The sequence below is a fragment of the Lissotriton helveticus genome, chromosome 2_1 (assembly GCF_964261635.1).
Source record: "Lissotriton helveticus chromosome 2_1, aLisHel1.1, whole genome shotgun sequence".
In the NCBI taxonomy this organism is placed as follows: Eukaryota; Metazoa; Chordata; class Amphibia; order Caudata; family Salamandridae; genus Lissotriton; species Lissotriton helveticus.
The window spans coordinates 1272286080-1272306482 of NC_136059.1; positions in this window are offsets into that span (position 1 = coordinate 1272286080).

Below are 20403 nucleotides of genomic sequence, written 5' to 3' on the forward strand. Positions count from 1 at the left end.
ACAAGTAAGCGAGAAAGAAAGTACCTCTGAACCTGAAGAGGAAGACGACGAGAATCCCGCCAGAATAGCGTATGTAGGCAAATCTAGATTTCCAGATCGCCATTTACGTCTAGAACCCAAGTCTATTTTCCATCATCAAGCACCAGAACAAGGCTCCCTAGAACAAGTATTTCAAGCTACCGATCACATTCTGAAATCACGAATCGGTTATAGCGAATTAAGTACTATGCATGAACAAGAACTAGTCCGATCAGCAGTCCGATGGATTACTGATTCTACCACTTTTCCAGACGAAATAGTGGCCCAAATGTTTCTGAAATTGCCCCCAGCCGAGCAGCGACTGGTGGGTATGTATATGATCCAGCACCTCATTACTCTGTATGAGGGTCAACATTCTGATCCAGGCCCGTTACACGATGTCCTGAACGAGTTACTCCAGTATAGATGGAGAGGTCTAGGTACCGATTTAATTAGTGTCATTTTAGAACAGCGCCACAAATATAGAACGTTCCTGAACCCGCATTTTGTTCATGTCTCACCCCCAGAAAGTAAATCATTCTACATAGACAGACAGAATCCGTTACGAGAGGTCCACCCAGTCCAAGGGGCGGGTGGCGATATGCAACGAGTGTTTGTATACACTCCGATTTCAAAGATGGAACTTCTTGAAATGAAGAAATTAATTCCCTGTCATGACAAAGATCCAGCGGGGTTCCATAGAGAATTAAAAGACATGCTCCGTATGGGAGAATACACTTACCCAGATATCATTAAAATGTTAAAGGTTCTGTTACCCGCAGGGGTGTATGAAAAGTTAAAGGAAAAGGAATGGGAGGTGGGAGAGAAAAAGATCGATTGGGCAGTTCTAGAAGCTGAAGACAAGGCACGAGTACCAGGTACCGGTCTTGGAGATAAATGTAAAGATTTACCAGAATTATTGATTCAAGTTTTACCCAGATTATTGACAACGAGAAAAGAAGACTGGGATGCAATCTCAGCCTGTAAACAGAAACAAGATGAAGATATTAGTGATTTTTATTCTAGATTTGAAAAATGTTTCAGTATCAACAGTGGTCTCAAGACAAGTAGTGAGTCATATCCTCACCTTTTTGTTACTAAATTAGTCGAGAATTCAAGCCCACAAATTAAAAATCGAGTTTTGAAAGTCGAAAGCACCTGGCAAGCAAATACTCCGTCCCAGATGCTCCAGATGCTCCAGTATCACCAGAATAGAATCAGGGAAGAGCAAGAACACGAGAGAAAACGTATGAAAGACACGAAAATGAAAGTGCTAGTTGCACAATCTGTTCCTCAAGACAGTCAGAAGAGGGGTCCAAATCAAGCCAATCAAGTCAGTCATCCTGCAGCTCCCGTTAAAGGGAATTGCAATTATTGTAAACAGCCAGGTCATTTTATAAATGAGTGTGCAGTTCTGAAACACAACATAGCTACTGGTAAGACTAAAGAAAGACCACGTCCGCCTAGACAAGAACAAGTTTCACAGATTCCTCAGCCACAGAATGCACCACAGACAGTTACAGCTCCGCAGCCTATTGCTGCAACACAGCACGTTACATCGCAGATGTACCAGTATGCACAGACAGAGTATCCAGAGTACCAGCCATATTCATGAAACAGCCTAGAGAGGGAGGTAGGCTTGCCTCTCATCGAGATACCTGTAGATCAAGAAGGTCCCTATGTTCACAGTCAAGTATTAGGGAAAGACAGAAAGTTTTTGATCGATACAGGGGCAAGTAGGACCACAATTAGTCATGCCGAAGTTCCAGGGGCTCCGCTCTCAGGCTCAAGAAATGTTTCCCTTGGATTTTCAGGAAAACCAATAGTTAATGAGATATCAAAGCCAGTCACTCTAGAAGTAGGTCCATTGTCCCGTACTACTGATCTGTTACTTACTAAGTCATGTCCAGAAAACCTATTAGGCATTAAGACACTGAAAGAATTAGGTGCAGTTATTTGCTGTTCCCCAGAGGGAATACGATTGTTCCTACGTGACTTTAAGGGTCACTATGTATTACGAGATTTTGATTCAAGATTGTCTAATGTTCCACAGCACTTATGGGCGCAAGGTCCAACTGATGTAGGTTATATGCAAATCACACCCCATCGTGTGACTCTCAAGCCAGGTGTAGTGCTACCACGAATCAGACAGTACAGATTGCCACCTGAGGCTGTAGCAGCCTTATCCAAAATTATTGACGAGCTCATGGCTCAAGGAGTAGTTGTAGAAACTGACTCCAATGTATGTAATTCTCCGATCATTCCAGTCATGAAACGTACTGATCCAAATGCACCCCCAGTATATCGATTAGTGATTGATTTACGAGAGCTTAATAAATGTATTATTCCGCAGTACCCAGTTGTCCCAGACATCTCTTCCCTATTGACAGCCATTGATTCCGAAGCCATGTTCTTCACTGTCATTGACCTCAAGAATGCATTTTTCAGTGTTCCAATTCATCCAGACAGCCAGTTTCTTTTCGGATTTTGTTTAAATGGAAGGAGCTATATGTTTACACGCGCTCCTCAAGGTTTCACAGAAAGTCCTAGTATTTACAGTCAAGCACTTAAGAGACAATTAGACAACATTCACATGCCAACTGACACTGCCCTGCTCCAGTATGTCGATGATCTACTGATCACAGCCCGTTCTGAACATGCCTGCGAGCGAGCATCCCTTACAGTCCTGTATTTTCTAGCCGAGATGGGGCACAAGGTGTCACCTTCGAAGCTTCAATTCTGTGTTCAGCAAGTGGTTTACTTAGGACACTTGCTGTCCAAGAGGGGTAGGCAGTTGACACCCGACCGTATCCAGTTAATAGCGAGTCTTCCCCAGTCCAGAACCCAGAAGGAGGTACGTGCCTTTATCGGCCTTACTTCTTATTGTAGACAATGGATTCCCCAGTATGCATTTCTAGCCAAGCCACTGATACAGTTAACGACACAGGAGGCAGCCGTATCGACTGTCCTCCCTTGGACATCTGAACATACACTTAGTTTCAATGAATTAAAGAAAGCCCTATGCCAAGCTCCAGTTCTAGCTACACCGAACTACAGTAAGCCTTTTACACTTTTTGTTACTGAACGTGAAGGTACAGCATTATCTGTCCTCACACAAGATCAAGCAGGACAATACAAGCCCTGTGCTTATTTTTCTAGCACACTAGATCCAGTCGCCCAGGCATTGCCTGCGTGCCTCAAGTCAGTTGCAGCCACAGCACTAGCTATCAGACAAAGTGATTCCATAGTTTTAGGACATTCCCTGACAGTACAAGTCCCACATTCAGTAGAAGTTCTTTTAAACCGAACACAAACTCAGCATTTGACAATTGCACGTTTAACAGGTTATGAATTGACACTGTTCCAGCCACACATAGAAATCAGACGCTGCAACGTTTTAAATCCTGCTACACTGTTACCATCAGTTAATTCGAATCCTGACCCACATGACTGTGTGGAAGTAGTTAACATTACGACAAAGCCAAGACAAGACCTGACAGACATTCCGTTACCAGATCCTGACCTGACACTTTATGTGGATGGTTCATGTATGAGAACTAGTACAGGAGAACTAGTCGCCGCGTATGCAGTGACTACTGACACTGAAGTTATTGAAACACACCGTATTGATACCCTGTCCGCTCAAGCAGCAGAGCTAGTTGCTCTGACACAAGCCTGTATACACGCCAAGAACCTGAAAGTTAATGTTTACACAGATTCACGTTACGCATTCGGAGTTGTACACGACTTCGGAGTGCTCTGGCAGGAGAGAGGTTTTATGACTTCTCATGGAACCAAGATTCAGCATGGTCTCCTTATTCAAGCCCTGTTAGATGCCATACATTTACCGACATCTATTGCTATCATGAAGTGCAAAGCACATACGAAAGTTACTGACATTATTTCCCAAGGTAATGATCTAGCAGATCGCACAGCCAAGCTTACAGCACAGACTCCAGACGTTCCAGTTAACATGACACATACTCCAGATCCGACTACATGCATGACAGTTAAGGACCCTACACAAGATGTCATAGATATCCAGTTACATGCTACTCCCGATGAAATCAAGAAATGGTCTGAACAAGGAGGGGTCCAGACAGATCAAGGATGGTTAACGAAGGGTAGAGCCACATGGTTTCTCCCCGACTCTATGGTTCAAGTCATTATCAATACCGCACATAGTCCAGCACATTTAGGAGAAAAAGCTATGTTAGACAGTATCCAGAATATTTGGTTCAACAAGCATTTACGAGCTGCAGCCAAGCAGAAAGTCCGTACCTGTATGATATGTTGTCAGTTTAATCCAGGTAAAAGTGTCCCGGTGGAACAAGGTGGTTTCCAGCCTCCTGACCACCCTTTTGAGGTCCTCCAGATGGATTATATTCAGATGGAGCGATGTCGAGGTTTCAAGTATGTCCTTGTAGTTGTATGCGCTTTGTCCAGGTGGACAGAAGCATATCCAGTTCCAGATTACACAGCCGCGACCACTGCCAAGCAGTTGGTTCGTGAATTTTTCCCTAGATATGGACTCCCTAGAGTCGTATATTCTGATAACGGTCAGCCATTCTCATCTGAACTCATGAAGCACGTTTCCCTGTTGTTAGGGTACCAATGGAAGTTTCATTGTGTACGCCATCCTGAAGCAGCCGGTCTGGTCGAGAGACATAATCAGACTCTGAAAATCCGTATCGCAAAAGTTTGTAAAGACAAAGGTGTGGACTGGCTAATAGCTCTGCCAGTCGCTTTGTTTTATATGCGCATGGTCGCACATTCCAGATCAGGTCTGTCCTCGTATGAGGTCGTATTCGGCCGCCCCCCTAACATGTGGGGTACTCCTAGACCCCGAAGTATTACCGATGTTTCATGTAATATGCTGACAGATTACCTAGCTTCCTTGATGTCTGCCCTCAACTCATGTCGTTCACAGGTTGCTGCCGCCTTTCCAGACAATACCGAGGTGGCACCGCACAAGATCGTTCCAGGCTCCTTGGTGATGATCAGAAATTTTGACAGATCAAGTCCGCTGGAACCACGTTGGAAGGAGCCACGTCAGGTCCTCCTCACCACCCGTACAGCCGTGAAGTTGGAAGGCCGGAAAGGATGGCTACACCTTTCTCATGTAAAACTTTTTAATGGATTGAAACCCGTTTCTAAAAACATTTCCAAGGATTCCCAAGATTCTAAAGACTGCCAAAACATTGTTTTAAAGGACTGTCCCGCAAAAGACATTATTACAACCCCTCCCTTGTTAGAGAAAACTCCGCAACAGGAGTATAAGTTAAAGCTCAGGTCTAGTAAAATAAGTCAGTCAGTTTGATTGTATAAGTCCTCCCCTAGGTGAAACGGTTAGATTGTTTCTGACATGTATAAAATAGACCCCCATAGTGAGAGAGTCAGTCAAAGTTCAATCAGATGTATCGTTTTTCTGAGTTTCGTATTATTCATCAGCATTTTGATTTCCTGCACCAGCTATGCGTTCTATCTGTATTTTCCAGTTCCTCATGTAAATAAGTCTGCTAATGCTACAGTAGAGCACACGTTTAGTGATCTGCCTCCTCACGAATATTCTTACCGCCTCGCTATGCGCAACAACACATTTATCCGTATGTTACATTACTCACACCAGACCAGCAATGCCACTAATTGTTGGGTGTGTGGTCGACTCCCCCCTTTCCAGACACCGAAGGGAGTTCTGCCACTCTTTCCTTATCCATTCTCACATAATGGTTCGTGTGGAGCATGGTCCACGTTAACGTCATCCTCAACAGATATGTCTTTTCTTAACAGTACATGTTTTCCAGACAAGAAAGGTCTCCCCCACAGAACAGGTTTAGATCTAGAAAATGAAGTATATAATTTAGGTAATTATTCGTCGAATTTCATGGTCCTGAATGTTCAGTCTGATACTACTCCAGACTTACCTGCTATTTCAGTTCTACCTGTCAAAGGCGAATTATGTGTCCGTAGTTATGGTTCCATACATGTAGGTCATAGTGAATGTACTGCTGTTATCCAGTATAGTGACAGACGTCACCTTCAGCCACGCAACAGGACTCCACTGGACGGACCACAGCTGCGTCCACTTCACCTTCAGAAGAACGACGATCCACCACCTCCAGCAACAGGTTGCTCGAAGAAGCTGGAACAAGATCACAGCCGACCAGCTCACCGCCTCCCTGAGCCAGCACCCTCCCGCCAACTCAGCGAACCCCAGCCAGGCCGCCGACAACCTCACGAAGTGGATCAGCAACTGCGCGGACGAACTCGCCCCCCTAAGGACCCCGCCCAGCAGATCCTGCAGCAGAAAAACACCATGGTTCACCGACGAACTCAAGTGCTCCAAGAAGAACTGTCGAGCCCTCGAGAAAGCCTGGAGAAGGGAACCAACGACGGACAACATGACCACCCTCAAGCTCGCCACCCGGAAACACCACCAACTGATCCGCGCCACCAAGAAAAATGCATACAAGGACCGGCTGGACAACAACGCACACAACTGCAAGGAACTCTTCAACATCGTGAAAGAGCTCTCCAACCCCAACGCCGGAAACAACGACATCACACCGTCGCAAGACCTCTGCAACTCCCTCGCGTCCTACTTCCACAACAAGATCACGGACATACACAACAGCTTCAACAACCAACCAACGCAAGCCACAACCGCAACGACGCCACCACCCACCACCCTCCGCACCTGGACCCCGATCAGCACCGAAGACACCATCCGCACCATGAACTCCATCCACTCCGGATCTCCGACTGACCCCTGCCCTCACCACGTCTTCAACAAGGCCGACGCTGTCCTCGCACCCCACCTGCGGGACATCATCAACACCTCCTTCGACTCCGCCACCTTCCCTGAGAGCTGGAAGCACGCCGAACTCAGCGCTCTCCTCAAGAAGCCCACAGCAGACCCCACCGACCTCAAGAACTACCGTCCCATCTCGCTCCTCCCGTTCCCGGCCAAAGTCATCGAGAAGACCGTCAACAAACAGCTGGCCGCCTTCCTCGAGACGAATGGATCCCTCGACCCCTCACAGTCCGGCTTCCGAGCGAACCACAGCACCGAGACCGCCCTCATCGCCGCCACCGACGACCTTCGAACTCTGATGGACAACGGAGAAACAGCGGCCCTCATCCTCCTGGACCTCTCCGCGGCTTTCGACACTGTCTGCCACCGCACCCTAGTACAGCGCCTCAGCAACATCGGAATCCAGGAGAAGGCACTGGAATGGATCACCTCCTTCCTCGACGGAAGAACACAAAGAGTCCGCCTACCACCGTACAAGTCAGAGGCCACCAAAGTCATCTGCGGCGTACCCCAAGGATCCTCGCTGAGCCCAACCCTCTTCAACGTCTACATGAGCCCCCTCGCGGCCATCGCACGCCAACACAACCTGAACATCATCTCCTACGCCGACGACACCCAGCTGATCCTCTCCCTGACCAACGACCCCGCCACCGCCAGAGCCAACCTGCACGAAGGGATGAGAGACGTAGCCGAATGGATGACGACCAGCCGCCTGAAACTGAACTCAGACAAGACGGAGGTCCTCATCCTGGGCTCCACGCCCTCCGCCTGGGACGACTCCTGGTGGCCCCCCGCCCTGGGCACCGCACCCAAACCGACGGACCACGCACGCAACCTGGGCTTCATCCTGGACTCCTCCCTCTCCATGACCAGACAAGTCAACGCCGTCTCCTCGTCATGCTTCAACATCCTGCGCATGCTACGTAAGATCTTCCGGTGGATCCCCACCGAGACGAGGAAGACGGTCACCCAAGCCCTCGTCACCAGCCGACTGGACTACGGCAACGCCCTCTACGCCGGAACCACTGCCAAACTCCAGAAGAGACTCCAGCGGATCCAGAACGCCTCGGCGAGACTCATCCTCGACGTCCCCCGACGCAGCCACATCTCCGGACACCTGAGAGATCTGCACTGGCTCCCGGTCAACAAGAGAATCACCTTCCGGCTCCTCACCCACGCGCACAAAGCCCTACACGACCAAGGCCCGAGCTACCTCAACAACCGGATCAACTTCTACACTCCCAAGCGCCTCCTCAGATCAACCAACCACGCCCTCGCCGCCGTCCCCCGAATCCGAAGAGCGACAACAGGAGGAAGATCCTTCTCCTACCTGGCCGCCAAGACCTGGAACTCACTTCCGACCAATCTGCGCCTGACCCAAGACCACCTCTCCTTCAGGAAGAAGCTCAAGACCTGGCTGTTCGAGCAGTAGCGGCACCCCCCCCCCTCCCAGCGCCTTGAGACCCTACGGGTGAGTAGTGCGCTCTACAAATGACCTGATTGATTGATTGATTGATTGAGTGGGAAATCTGTTTTCAAAGCTTCACGTCATTCTTATTTTATTTGTGGTCAAACCGCATATGTTCGTCTGCCCCTCGATTGGGAGGGAACCTGTTACGTTGCCTTCCTACTGCCACCTGTTTTTCTAGCCCCATCTGATTATCACAGAAACACACATCTAGTACACATTAGACATAGAAGGGAGTCCCCAATTGTCGATTATACTGAAACTACTCTAGAACAGTATACAGATTTCAATAAAGGTTTCTTCTTCTTCGTAGGACCTGTCCAGAATAGTAAACTGATCCGTAGGTTAACAAGAACCCTTGAAGCTGTAGTAAATGAGACTGCCTCTGCTCTAGGTAACTTAACCGAAGAACAATCTGCTATGAGATTTGTCGTTTTGCAAAATCGTCTTGTCCTTGACGTCATACTGGCCGATAGGGGCGGGGCCTGTAGAGTCATCGGATCTAGTTGCTGCATTTTCATTCCAAATAACGCGCCGTCTGTTTATTCAGCTATAACCAGACTCCATAAAATTGCCCATCTATTACACCAAGATCCAGGCACCTGGACATGGTCCGGTTGGTTCTGGAATATAATTTCCGCCTGGGGATGGAAAGTCCTGTCCTTTTTAGGTATTGCAGTAGCGATCATATTTAGCTGCTGCCTCTGTATACAATGTGGCCCTGCGATTTGCGGCATTTGTGCTACCTCTTGTATCCCTAGTCCCAAGCCCCGTTCTAAGTCCCGTTCTAGGATAATTCGAGACGAGCAAATGATACTGTATGAAATGATAGATGGTATCATGAATATTGATGTTTCCTGATGGAAACGTAGTGACAAGGAGGGAATGTGGAAAAGTAAATTTTGCCATGTTCTGTGTCCCTACGCCTCATCCATCATATGTTATGTGTGCATGACCAATATGCATATGTTATTCCCCATGTCTGATTAATGACGCAATTACAGTTGTGTCCACCTCTAGTATGCCAGTTTCCAGTCCTCGTGAATACTACGAATATCAGGCCTATGTAAAGTTATGTTGCCACGTTTCTCAGTGTGCACGTTATTCCATTATAAAGTCCCCGTTTCTAGGCCTCAAAAGGGCCCGGACATCAGATTCAGCTCCTGTCTCCTGAAAAGCCTCGCTAAGGAGCGATACAGCCCCCACCTGTATCCTCGACCCTTCACTTACTTCCTGCCTCGCAGTGCCCGGTGCAGCTTGGCTCTGCCTCTGAGTCTGCCAAAAGTATGTTATAGTTCCAGTTATCAGTTCAGTCCTCCTTCTCTACATTCCTAAGCTACTGAACTGCATCAATAGTTTCCGTCATTGTCTAGCCTTCTCGGCTCCATGTTAGAGAAATACTGTATTTACTGGTCATTTAATATTCCTCATCACGCATTTCATGTAGAATAATGTATGGTCCAGTCTTAGAATCAAGTTAGCTTTTCCCCTCGTGACTTCTAGTTTATATCAACATGTTCTCTAAACATCAGATACCAGATAGGGTTTAGGTACATGTCGCTCCGACCCTCCAGACTCTAGTCTCTGCTCCTAGCACAGAGTTCGTAGCCCCCAGCTTCTCCTAGTAATACGTCATTGCCAGTTTTCGCGCACCACCAGATTAGAGGTCCCGGCTCCTTAGGTAGCCCCCTCCAATGTTTCCGCCCCATTCATGACATATTCTGTTACGTTTGCACCACATGTCTATGTATACGCCCAGTTACACCTCTTTTTACTGTTATCTCTCGCGACTGCTACGCGTCACGCCTTCTGCTCCACCCACTGCTACGCCTACTGCAATGTAATGCTATGTGTTCGCGCTATGTATATAAGTCCATGTATTGTTATTAAAAGTTAGCGCGCTCATCCCAGATCAAGCCCCGGCAGCTGCTGGGCCCCAGTTGTCCTGCCGGGCCCTGTCACTCTGTTCCTATGCAGGTTGTCCTGATCCTGTCCTTATGCTGTAATAAACCTGCAGAAACTCCTACTACCTCGAATCTTGACTCTTATTTATTGAGCTATCTGTTATGCTATATGCTTAGTCAAAAATAGGGTATTATTTATTTATTTACCACAAAACACACCGGTCGCCATCTTGTAGTGTACCTCTTCTAGTCACTGTACTGATTGTTGTTCCTCGTGATTTAAGCTCTCTGTGTGTTGAATGTTCTTAACTGGGTTTTTTTCTGTCATATCTGCATCCCGTTTATTTTCAGGGTTAAGCGTTAAAAACGGAACTTATTAAAAGTCTTTTTAGGATTATCTATGTTTGGTAACCAATTTGATGCCCTTCGCATATTCTTACTATTTGTAGTGCGAGCGGCCTCTTCTTTACTTGGGGAACCATTAATTTACCCTCGTTTCTCGAAAATACCACGATGTTCACCCGAGCTCTGTCTCTTTGTTGGATGGTTTCGGCCAGATATGTTGGCCGCCATCTTGTAGTGTACCTCCTATTGGCTGTTTCCTATCTCTTATTTTCTGTGATTCGAAATAAAAGTGTTCTGGATGTTTTTAATTAGGTATTTAAGTTGTCATCTTTATGTCCCATTTTCTCACTGTTTTAACGTTGCACGGCCCAACATCCGGAACATGTTTTTAAAGCTATTTCCGTTTATAAGATAATTCGATATCCTTCACCCCATTTTGTTCTTTATCATGGTGGCGGCCCCCGCTTTTCTTGGAGTCCGTTTATTAGCGCGTGTGTCTAAAGAGTTTTCCACGATGTTATTAGGAGTTGGGTCTCTTTTTGCCCGCCATTTTGGATTGGGAGCGCTTTGCCGCTATGTTACACTTTTCCCTGTTGGATGCTTTGAGATGTGGTTAGTGAGCTATTGTTAATGTGGGGGCCATTTTGGATCAGGGAGGAGTTGCCTTTTACACTGAATCGTGTAAGGGTAGCGCTGGCTACCAATCCAAAATGGCGGGCAAAAAGAGACCCAACTCCTAATAACATCGTGGAAAACTCTTTAGACACACGCGCTAATAAACGGACTCCAAGAAAAGCGGGGGCCGCCACCATGATAAAGAACAAAATGGGGTGAAGGATATCGAATTATCTTATAAACGGAAATAGCTTTAAAAACATGTTCCGGATGTTGGGCCGTGCAACGTTAAAACAGTGAGAAAATGGGACATAAAGATGACAACTTAAATACCTAATTAAAAACATCCAGAACACTTTTATTTCGAATCACAGAAAATAAGAGATAGGAAACAGCCAATAGGAGGTACACTACAAGATGGCGGCCAACATATCTGGCCGAAACCATCCAACAAAGAGACCGAGCTCGGGTGAACATCGTGGTATTTTCGAGAAACGAGGGTAAATTAATGGTTCCCCAAGTAAAGAAGAGGCCGCTCGCACTACAAATAGTAAGAATATGCGAAGGGCATCAAATTGGTTACCAAACATAGATAATTCTAAAAAGACTTTTAATAAGTTCCGTTTTTAACGCTTAACCCTGAAAATAAACGGGATGCAGATATGACAGAAAAAAACCCAGTTAAGAACATTCAACACACAGAGAGCTTAAATCACGAGGAACAATAATCAGTACAGTGACTAGAAGAGGTACACTACAAGATGGCGACCGGTGTGTTTAACTAAAAACATCCACCTAACACAACTGGTGGAATGATGAACCACAGGTGTAAGCAATCGCCCAATAAGACGTAGTATAAGAATGGGGGTCAAGAGCAGTAACCATTCATTCCAAACAAGCCCAGGAAGGTGGAGGACGCCGTGCAGTTCAGCTATCCTTTAAAGGTGAGCAAGTGAGAAAGTCCCCTTTTGACTCCCAATACCGTTGCTAGGCTTAGGCATTTCCTAAGAGTTGAACTAAGTAAAGACAATCTTTAAGAAATAAAGTAAAATTGAAAACAAAGTATAGAGAGTCAATACTTGACTAAATGCTATCATTTTCTGATTTTCCCTCATAGAGTGGACCGCTAATGTGCTAAAAAAGCCCCACAAAGATGAAGCTATAAGGAGAAAGAAATAAACTTAAGCTATTTTCATTTTAACCATACAGGTAATAAATTATCCCTATGAAGTATAATTGAGTGACATATGAAACGGTATTAGAGTAACAAATATAACAATGTACTTCACAGAGTAAATGGTTGATGAAATTACCAGAAGGTAGATCCCAGAGGCGTCCTCCATTACTCTCAAAAGACCAAGAGTAAAGCGGACCGGTAAGAAATGTCACGTTAAATTTAGACTGACAGAGCCTCTAGACAGCCAGTAACATGCTGTTTTAGTTGTGAAATTGCTAAATGTTGGAGTAAATACACTAGATAACCAGTGTTGTAACTAGAACACATCCTTCCAACAGGACTGAAGCGTGTCCCCAATCTCTTCTAAAAACAAGTGACGCTCAACCAAAGGCACTTGCACAAGGTAATAATTGGAATAAGATCATTTAAGTGCTAAGCAAAGTTCAGTCGCAGGGAACCCAAGCATAGTTCTCGAACATGACATATGATACAATTCCTTTTAGAGAAAAGAGACAAGGAAATACAGTGAGCACACGAAGAAACGTGTTCAATTTGAATTACAAGAAATATCACCAGGATAATTGTACCTGGGTAGGTCAAACCGTTTAGTTTAAACTAAAAATAACCAAAGAACCCAGCCAGCCGACATTTCTACTCTTAGAGTGAGAACCCGCAGGGAGTAGAACACGAGGTGTCTAGATAACAGTAATTAGACCCCCCATAGCATTAGGGATGTATTCCATCCCTGGCATTCTGTTAACAAAAAGAATGCTAAGGAACTGTAGGGTGCTTGTACAGATGTTCATAGTTACCAAATATCAGTATAAATCTAGAAATGTTATCAATATCTATGTGCAAATGTACGAAAATATGGGCCTAACGTTATGTATCACTGTATGTTTTCAGAGTAGAATAACTGAATCGTGAACAAATCCTTGAAGAAGGTGCAAAATAAAGAGGCACCGAAACGCTGCGTCGACACTTTTTCGTTCCCATGTCCAATTTATTTTTAACCAAAATCATTGTATAAATGACAGTATAATGTTTTAATAGCAATCTTTTAAATATGATGGATGTTTATTGTGTTTGTAAAATCCTATGATAACATTTGAAATCCTGTATATGTTGTTACTTATTCTAATTTGTTTTTACTTTGCCTTTTTAATAAATGATTGATCAATATTTTTATACAAAATACTACTGTTTCATGTCTTTGTTGATACCTGTGGGCACCATTTGCATTCAAGTGTAAATTTGGTAACTAATGTAACACTACAACCTCCTTGCACTTCTAGGTAAGACCCTATGACCAATTAGTGATCCGATTGATAGTGAACCCAGGAGAAGGAACTCTGATTTTTTGATATCACCTTGTGGAATGCCTTAGTAAGCTCCAAAAATGGATGCCTCATCTTTATTTGACAATGAACCTCCGTTTCCCCATCCCCTTTCATAACTCGAATTTGGCTCTTGCAAACCTTGGAACATCTAAAATAATTGTAACTACTGTGTAATTCTTGAGTTTTCTTCTGCATAGCTATTGACAATTCGGTCAATTCACCTCCTCAATAATGTGGTAATGGACACCAAAACCCATATCTCATTAATTTGGAATCATTTTCATTAAACCCTTGTACATAGTAGTTCAGACCATGATCATTTCAGGACTGAACTAGCCCATTTCTTAAAATTGTAGGTTTCTGCTACGGGCAGTAGAGCATGCAGCAGTGTGTGGGGTACTGGGTAAAAGTGGATTTGACCACATCACTCTAGTCATCATTTCTTGTCATGGGCTATTAGTTCCAGAAAGATACAGATAAAGGTGTCAAATCTGATCTCTAGAGCCCTCAATAAAACTATTTCGAATACAGAGCTAGCAACAGTACAAAATCAAGAGGCATATGGGTTCTTAACTGCCCACATATATTGTACCTGCACATCACTAAGCAACAAAATCAGGAACCATTCACTCAATCTTTTCCATATGACCCCCAAGGATCTGTCTGTCCTCTTAACTGTGTTTCATCTGATCAATTCAGGGATGAGATCAATACATGGTTCTTCATGCCACAAATCACACATACAGCCCAACAAGAGTTGCTGTACCACCAAGCATGAAACAATAAGGTCTTGCCTCTTATGCAGTGCTTAATTTGAGCCTGTAGTTTCTGATGCTCGGCACCAGCACTTAATTGTCAACACCGGTCTAGTGACAACCAACCACATGGTGGTGCTGTCTTTCTAATTTTGAAATGAGCAAAAGAACAGTGTTTAATAAGTGTATATACATTAAAAAGGAACAGTAGCTGCCCCTCACACCATTCTTATAGCTTTGGGTGGCCTGTAATAGCCTGAATTGTCACAATTCTGTGATTGCGATAGTTAGTAGTTGTGTTGATGCTGTCATTGGCAGAACGAACTAGGGAAATAAGTGGTGCAGTCTGCAATAGCCTCCTGAAGAGGGCCCTGGCACTCATTTTGTTTTTGCAAATTAAGCACTTTTCTTATGCCCACTATTCACTCCTTTTTGCATAGACCTACATCTGTCTTCTACCTCTTTCTCCAAACCTTGAACACCTTTGCACCCATAGCCACCCCCTTTGCTAGGTAACTGGTTTTCCTTTCACACCTTCTTTCTTTTTTCTCTCTCAAGCCAACTATCCTCATCTTACAACTCTGGATTACTTACTAACTAATCATTAGTGTTTGTACTGGCTAATGCGTGTTCCAAGTTTCACCAGTATACTCCCCTCCTTTTACACTGCTTACTCAATGTTCTGCTGATTTTCCCTGCTTTACATGTTGAGATTGGCATATTTATTTTTAACTTTCCTTCTGTCTGCTTCATCCTCATCATTACCTGTTCCGTCTAGTGAACTCCCTAGGAAATGCTTCCCTACTTACATTTACACACATGGTCTATCCTTGATTCGATATGCTTCATAAAATGTCAGTTCTGTACCTCTCTTACAATTGGATGTTTGGGAATGACTTTTGGTGAATTTATACCACAGCCTAAACTCTGTCTCCTGATGACTGAATTATTGCAACTCTGTGCATAAATTTCTTCTTTTTCTCTCTGCTCAGTGCTCTATGGAGCCTTCTCTGTGATTTATTAGAAATGTAACATGTAAAAAATGAAGGCTTTCAGATACTTGTTCTGGTGGTCTGAGTGGACCCAGCAAACTCACTCAACAAATTGTTGTTACATACAGAGCTGCTCAACGGTCATTAAGTTGTAAAATGTATGCAGTAGGTGACAAATTCATACAGTAAGACAAATCATCAGTGCATAAGCATGATTATAGGCATGTTAAAAAAGGGCCTGACTGAACCAGCAAATGTACTTTGAATTTATAGCTCAGATTTTTCAGTGTTCCAAACCGTTGTCTTCTTAAATACTTTGGGGTCGATTTCGATCTTTTTTGGAAGGGGTCCGAATCGAATTGGGGTTTGCCGAATATGACAAGGAGCCCTTGTTTCTGACCGAATCGTACCCAGGTCGGAAAAACTGATTACGATGCCCGCAAACCGTTAGGGCTGACCGAATCGGTTCTGAAAGGCATTCGTACAGGTCGAGCGTTTTGGAGCAGATTCGTGCAGCTCTATGGACATGGTTTCCTTGCAAGCGATTAGGATGACAGATTCGGACAGGTGTTCTGATTCGGTTTTCACATAACGCAACGGCTATCAGAATCTGTTTTTGTCGCCCCGTAGGAGGCCCCCCTTCACCCGGGCCTTCCGAATGGGGCCCGTGGAGTACCCATGGATCCCCCTTTCCAACCGTGCACAGTGTTTTAGGCACCATGAAGTGTCTGCAACAGGGTGCATGATTTTCCCCAGCCACCTCTTTCTTCAATAGGAGCCTGTGTTGTCGTTCCGGTTTGACTCCCCCGATCCGAGTCGTCCAGATAATATTCTGGAACTGATTTGGTCGGTATGCTTTCCGGACGAGATCGTTATTGGCCCCTTTGTGTGTGTTTGGTGTCCAATGGAATGTTTGCCTGGGTGAAAATGCATGCGTGTGCATGGAAATATGTGTGTAACTGTAAAAATGCATATGTACATGCATATAAATATGTGTGCATGTATATGGGTGTGTGTGTGTGTGTGTGAATTTCTTTCTGCAAACTGTTTTCCCTTTTTGTACAAAAGGTGTTCCTTGCTTGGTAGGAATAAGTTCAATCTAGCTTGTAATAAAATGTGGGAGAACGGCCAGCGTCCATTTCCATGACATTCTATCTAGAGGCCAACAGCATCAGCAAAGTTACCAACACAATGTGACACATAACTGACATACTGATAACGATAGTTGTTTTAGGCAAAACTGAAGAACATATATCAGCGTGCCGCTTAGAGCACAAAGACAGCTATTTTGAGCATTAAATGGTTCAAGGCTACGCTTTATTTCTAATATGTTGCATTTTACCTTGACAGAATTGGGCACAATCACATTATCATTATTACTTAGCTGTTAGCTACGTTTTTTTGTTCCTCTTAAATATGAGAGCTGTCTCCGCAGACACTGCAAGATGTGACAAATTATATTCGAACACAACCCTGCTCTCTGTGACTCAGCTCAGTCATTGCTTTATTTTGTTTATTTATCTACAGAAGTCATATGTTAAGCTTTCAGCGCCGTTAGCAATTTAATAATCACATTTAGCAACATCAAACTATTGCTTAAAACTCATTTAATTGCACCAGTCGTAGGTTGTGTGCAAAGTTGCCTACGAGTCCACCAGGATAAATTATTGTCTCCGAACCTGAGGACTTTTTTAGCCTCCATTCTTAACTCCTTTGAGGAGGTGTGAGGGTTGAGTGAGCATAAATGGGTCTGGTTAATACTTTTGATGGCGTCCATGCAACCCACATTGCTGGAACAATGTGGTCAGGGAGAACGCTGAAACTGTGAAAGTGTGCTGTGTTCTTGGATCATTCACTACCGTGTACTACAGCAGCAGAGCACTGTGGTCCTAATTTTGCAGATATGTACACAAAAGACAGGGAGCCAATATCTTTTAGTCCTTTCATCATTTTTTATTTTTACTACACATTTTTCAATGTATGTTGTGTTCTCGCAGGCGATAAAACGGTAAACAAGCGATATGAGCTAACATCATAAAGAAGGCATATAATTTGATGCATATTTAAGAAACTATGGGGCATATTAACATGCGGCAGCGATAATTATTGCTGGCTGCGCTTAGCGAGAAAATAGTTATCGCCGGCTAACGCAGAAGGTTGTCTCCATGCTAGCGCTGTATTAACAACGCATAGCGCAATGGCGATAATTTCCACGCGATAGCGGTGTTTTCAATGGAACATTGCTGGTTTTCCATGGAAAACGGCAATAACCTTGCTGATACGACCCTGTGGTCCTTCATGTCCTAGAATGGCTGGACACCAGACAATTTCCCATTACTTATTGACAGTACTACCAATCCCTCACCTTGCCATTCACCTTACTCTCCCATCTATCTCAGCAGCTCCCATTTCAGGCCTCACAGTTGGCCCGCCTGTGCTGCCCTGCTGGCATTGGCAGGCCAGATGCATACAAAGTAGAGTGCACAGTGAGGAGAATAATTGTGCATTATTGTTATCTGCAGACTTGAGGTAGAAGTGGTTAGTGCGGTCTGTGGGGGCAGCTGTGAGAATGAATTTATGTAGGAGAAGGGTTAGTTGGGGAGTGAATGGGGTCAGATGGAGCTGCCACAGATCCAGGTCAGTTAGGGTATGTTTTGGACTTAGAATAGAGAAATAAATAGCAAAGAAAAGGCAAGATATATCAGAGGAAGAGTCATGTTAGCGAATGGGGTTTGTTAATATATTACATTTCCTTTCTTTCAAGCGGAATTTATTGAGTAATGTAGAAATATACATCCATCACAAGTCATTGTTGACAGGATAGTCCCTGGTGGCAGCAGCTTTGCATCTTCATGCTGTTAGAATCGGCATATTTGTGCCTCTTCGTCTCTTCACTTGGGTCTTCATTGACCTCATCTGACGTTCAGTGGCGTAGCAAGGTCAGGTGGTACCCGGTGCGGAAAATTTCTTGTCACCCCCGGCTTGACAAAATGGCAAACCTATGTGTTTAAAACACATATATTTGCCATTTTGTCACCCCCCCTCCCCTCAGTGATGACATCCGGGAAGGCCTGTACCCACCGCACCCTCCTTCATGCGCCACTGCTGACGTTGACTTATGTCTTTAAGCACAATGCAGCAGGCACCAGAGGAGTGGAATAGTAGCCATCTTTTCTGATGAATGTGCCAAGTCACAAATAGTGAGTCACAACACTTCAGTAGTCCAAACACACGGCAAAGTCGTTGCATGTCCCCAGAGACACCTTGCAGATGGGCATGTTAATGAAATGATATAGTTGTATGGAGTAGTTATATGCAATTGGTGATGTACCAATCTTTACTTCAGTGGCACATTTGTAAGGCCACATTCAGCTTGTTAGATTTCTCAAACCACTGATAAACGTAATGTAAAGTTGATATTTCAATGTCCATGGCTGGAATAGTGGAAAAATGTGTCAATATGAAGATCCACCCCACACGCACTGTGGGTGATGCACCCATCCGGCTCAACATCTTCCACTATATTTATCCACAACATGACCTACAGGTGTGTAACTAAGATCTGCTGTCTGCCATTGGCTATGAAATGCATCGTAGCCAGCAGTTTCATGATATATGCATACTTTGGTGGTATATGCATGATTTGTAGAATGCTAAAAAAAATACATATAGCTCAAAATTACATATGACATGAACAATATTTGCTCAAATCTGGTTTGTTCGCGTTCTTCCCGTGTTCCTGCATTTATTTTTCACCTGAACAAACTCTCATTTACGTAAGGTGGCATAATAGCATATTCTCGGCCGTTTCGTGTAACATTTGTAACGTGAAATGACGAAATTATGCAAGATTACGACGGCATAAATGATATTCCACCCTGGCCTAGTTTTAATGTGATATATCCCTTCCTTATCCCAGTTAATATTTGTCACAATTCGATCCTTTAATATTGATATAGCCGTTGCTTTTATTGGTATGTTTCTTCGCCATCGTCCAGTAATTTATTTTCTCCTGATATATGTAGGACACTATATCTCTAAGTTTGGAAGATGATCTTGATTATTCTGTATGAAGGCTTGATATCTGCTTTATCGCCAATTGGTGATATCTGAATACGAAAACTGGCAAAAATTAAATGCGAAGGTTGTTATCTTAGCAAGCAGGAGTGTTCTGAGTTCCGATACAAAGTGCAGCTGTTTTTACCATTCTACAAATGAAAAACGTCACGTTTTAAGGTGGTAACATTGTAAAAAGAATTGCTCTTCAATATGAAAATGGCTTTTCGATTGGAGAAATGTGTACTTTAAAAAAATTACACGTTAAAAGAGTCTCTCTTCAGCATGAACTTCAATTCACCAGAAGACTATGGGTAGTGGAAGTGACATCATGCACCATTTGACCTTAAGGCTCACACGCATACACATACACTGTCACTCACAAAAGCACACTCTCAACTGCACAAATGCACACAACATACATTTAAAAGCATTTTTTACTTACCTCTGCTGCCAGGGAGGGTCATATTATAGCTTATTGTATTCCATTTTGTAATGCACTAACAGTGAATAATAGATTATTATTTACTATTAGTAATACAACAAATTAACAAAAAGCAAGGACAAGGAAATTAGACAGCCAATCAATGTCCATAAGGACGAGCTGTCCCTGTGTTTCTAGCACTGTTTGTGCTATCTCTGAGGCTAGGGGTCGCAAATGCAGTGCCAGGGGTCCCAAAGGATAGCAGGGGTCGCAGCTGTGACCCCTGGCGACCACTACATGATGTCCATGAGGTTCATGCTTTTCAGCTAAAAAATAGCAGCTTCAAAGAGGGTTTGATATCCAAATCTGCTGGTGGAGCAAAAGTAGTTAGAAATCCAAAACATGTAATGTGCTGATAATTGCACATAATGTATAATCTAGTGCCAGAAATGTGTTAATCAATTCTGAACTACTTTGTTGGTGTCAATGTAAAAC